This window comes from Nannobrachium achirus (assembly GCF_963921795.1).
Source record: "Nannobrachium achirus genome assembly, chromosome: 4".
Classification (NCBI taxonomy): Eukaryota; Metazoa; Chordata; class Actinopteri; order Myctophiformes; family Myctophidae; genus Nannobrachium; species Nannobrachium achirus.
Window position 1 is genome coordinate 16482172 of NC_137813.1, and position 4326 is coordinate 16486497.

The window sequence follows — 4326 nt, forward strand, 5'->3', positions numbered from 1 at the left end:
ACTTGTCTCTTGTGTGTGTGTGCGTGCGTGCGTATGTGTGTGTGTCTACCGTGATGCACACACTCCGTTCTGTTCTCTCTGGCACCAGAAAGAAAGAACAGAGGAAGAAGGCTGGGCGCTTTAGCAGTCACTCCCTCCTCTCTCTCTCGCTCTCCTCCCCTCTTTCTCTACCTCTCTCTCTCTCTCTCGTCTCTCCCTCCCTCAATGTATTTCTCTCTTTAGTGGATGGATGGATGGACAGAAGGCAAAAGGAGGAGGAGGAGGAGGACTGGAGGAGGAGAGAGAAACTGAAAGGAGAAGGATGAATAGCAGGCAGCCAGCGACCAACAGGAGGAAACTTGGATCTGTCCAATCGCACGGCCCCTGGCTGGGCTGGGCTTTATTCAAATCAGGGGGGGATGATGTCACCCCCCCCCCCCCCTCCTTGTGAGCAGAGAGTGAAAGTAGAAATATAAGAAAAAGAAAAGTCCTCCACGTATTCAAACTTTTTCTTCTTACAGATTAGCAATTTGGCATCAACATATTGCTACTTTGGTACCAAAAGTTTAATTCTGCCCATAGAGCCCATTTTTCATATAGTGATTGTGTGAACTTGACATTCTGTTGCATAGGCCCACACCAACTGTTGTTTACAACTGTACGTGCCCTTTGCTATTGTAGGCTACACTTGAGGAAATAAAGTTGATTTAAAATGAAGAGCACTTCGAGACTCTAGAGCTGTATAGAAAACTCACCTCTTTTCATACTTCCCTGTAACTTTGTAATTTTAACTGCTGTGCCGCCTCTGGGCGATTGATTTTCCCTCTTGGGATAATAAAAGTATCTATATTCACTAGCCACATTTTATTGTGTCCATTCAGAACCACACATCAGCATATCAGTATTCCTGGAAGAACGCTTCTGCATTTCTAACTAATATCTTAGCTTGAAGAGTCCCCCCCCCCCCCACTCCCCTCTCAATCTTTCACCCTTTCTTCTCAATTATTCACCCATTATCCAACATTATCACCTAGCAACCATCAGACTGCCCTGCAGTACAAGCACTAGGCCCTGTTGACACTGCATCACCATGCACATGAATGCACATTTAAGCAATATTACCAGAGAGGATGTGCTTTACCATGATTATCGGCTGATCTTAATTTTGGACTTATTGATTTGTGTTATGAAACGCTTTTGGGTCTATAGGTGAGATGAGTTTGTTACAAAAATATAAAAGTTTGAATTACCGGGATGTTGAGCATGAGGTGCAAACAACAGTCAACACAGGTTTTGAGTCAAAAAGGTGCAAGGTGCTTTTTTACCCTGTTGCTTTAAGAGTTCATTCCATATATTTACACCATGTATTCACAGGCATACAATTAAGAAAAAGCCACTACCAGGGGACACAGGCGTTGCCAAAATAACAAAAGCAGCAGCTAGGGAAAACAAAGAGACTAACTAACTTAGTTTTGTGAATTCAAACTACCCTAACGAAGGCAATGTTCAAAAACAAACAGCAAACACCCCTTACCGAGTATGTTTAACCAGCCACAAAGGTTCTGCCTGCGTACAAAAGTTTACTCTGGGTTTTAAATGACGAGTTTGACGACTTCAAAAACCAAGAGCAGGGCAAGAAAGACTAAACCGAGTTGGGACCAAGCTTTGGATGAAGGTGGAGTCAGGTAATGGGTTGATTGATAGCACTGAAGGTGATTTGTGACTTCAGACCAAGAATGAAATAGCAAGGCATGTTGTTTCCGGTTTACTTACTTTCTAGGAAACCGGAAGCAAGTTTTGTCATAGAGACAAAGCAGTGTTGTATCTTTCTAAATACAATAACGCTTCAGACCTGCATAGTGATAGAGGGAAGGAGAGACAGGGGGGAGGAATACACAGAAATCCCACACCAAACTACGTGGAACGTAACAAATCCTGTTATTGACCTGTTCTGTCTCCTTTTCTCCCACTTACAGTGGAGCATAGGCCATCGACGACCCTTCGATCCTGCTTTCAAGTGTTCTTAGGCCGTACCTACGGTATGTTCCCCAGTTTCTACTGTATGTTCCCCACATACCACCTAAACCTAACCCTAACCCTAACCTCAGTAAACTAGTAACCCTGGTGAATGCTAACCTGGTGAAATCACTTACTATCACTGTATTATTGTTCGGGGTGTTAATTACTTGCGCAAGCAGAGCGCGCAAGTACTGCGATCAGCAAGGTATGTACAGTATGTATGTATGTACAGTATGTACGTATGTATGCACGTACGTGTATGTATGTACAGTATGTATATGTATGTATGTATGTATGAATGTATGTATGTCGGTGTCTCCTCTTGTTGAAGACCGTAGCCCATTCAGGGACCAGCATCTCTGGCAAGGTCACTATTAACAGGCAATGAGGGACCAGTATTCCTGGTGATGCCATGGTGATATCATCGGTCATAATATATCAGTTTTCTTTGGAAGCGGTGATGCCAGTATTGAGCGCACCTCATGGCGCGCTCTGCTTGCACACAAGTAGGCCATATGGCCTATATGGCCTACTTGTGCGCTAGACGCAAGTTGGCACCTCGACAGAGTGCATTTCTAGTTGTCTTTATGTTGGTCTTCCTCCTGGTTTTGCAGACACCTGTGAGATGGGACAATAAATCAGATTCTGATTCTAATGGGTGTACAGTGTGGTGGTCTTCTTATGCGCTACCAACCCAAGGCCTAGAGACCAACACACACACACACACACACGCACACGCACACGCACGCACGCGCGCACACACACACACACACACACACACACACACACACACACACACACACACACACACACACACACACACACACACACACACACACACACACACACACACACACACACACACACACAGGTGTAGTCTTGTCACTGCTGACCCCTACTGGTTGGTCCTAGGGATGGTCTTGAAACCACATGTTTCCTCTCATACATAATACAGTGCATGGAATCACCTGCTGCTTGTATTTATTTATTTATGTATTTATTTGAGTGGTGCAAACCGCTCCTACGTTTCACTTTGTGTGTATTAGCCACTTTGTGTGTATTAGTAAAAAATAGCCACACGCTTATCTCTCTCAATAACAACAAATGACACTGATCATCCTCTGCATCCTTACTTCGACCTCTTGCCATCAGGGCGAAGATACAGAACCTTGAAGTGGCACAAGGTTCGGTTTAGCAGGAGTGTTGTCCCCTCAGCCATTGTTGCACTTAACAATCTGCTAAACAATTGCCCCCGTCGCTAAAGGGGTACTGATGATCTGTCTTTGTGATATGTTTGTGTTGTATATGGTTATGTGTTGTTTCTTTGTTTGAACAGACTGTGAAGACAGTAAAGATTATTATATTAGTAGGCCTACGGATGTATGAAGATCCATGCTTTGCTCATACATATAAAGGGTTACTTCACAGACAGAATGGTCTATACAAGGATGAAACTGGATTCATTTATTTGAATTAATGCAAGAACAATTCTCTCAAACACACTTTTATTCTACCAATCAATATGAGGGGGGGAGGGGGATTCTGCCAATGCTTTTCAATGGGAATGGAGCATTTTTTTACTTGTAGTTTTTGCAGAAATCCGCAAATGGCAGCATTCCCATTGAAACACATTCACAGAATCCACCCCTATAGGTAGGATAAAAGTGCTGTATGACCGTTCTCTAACACTGCAGTAAAATGTCAAAAACCTGGAGTAACCACAGAGAGAAACAGGATGGTTAAGGCTCTAACAGAGTCCAGGGTGAAGAGCTATTCACTTCACCGCGTTGTAGTTTCCTAGCTATCACCTAGGCTTTGTTATGTATTTTTAGGTGGTAGCTAGAAAACTACACCGCGGTGAAGTGAATAGCTCTTCACCCTGGACTCTGATAGAGGCTTTACTGAACCAACGGAGGCCCTTGCATGGCGATAAAGATAGTTACAAGGGACTGGGAGGCATAGTTAAAGTGGGTAGATAGTGCTCTTCGAGGGTCACCTCAAAGCCAATGGGTAACCTTTACATGACAAGGGATAAATACAAGGTTTCAAGCTATTCTGGTGATAGGCTAATGTTGATTGCGACCGTACCGTCCCATCTTGACCATATCTGTCTGGGTAACTGCTTGTCTTTTATTGTTGATTGTCACGCTCTGACATCACTGTAATGTCAGGAATGAGGAACCACACTAACAGAATCCATTTTATGCCCATATATAGAAATCCCTGATGTGATCAATATTAAGCCCATATCTGCGAATGACAATATATGTATGTCAATCTAACCAGTGTAGCAGACAGGGACCTCTATATTTGGACATAAAAGGGATT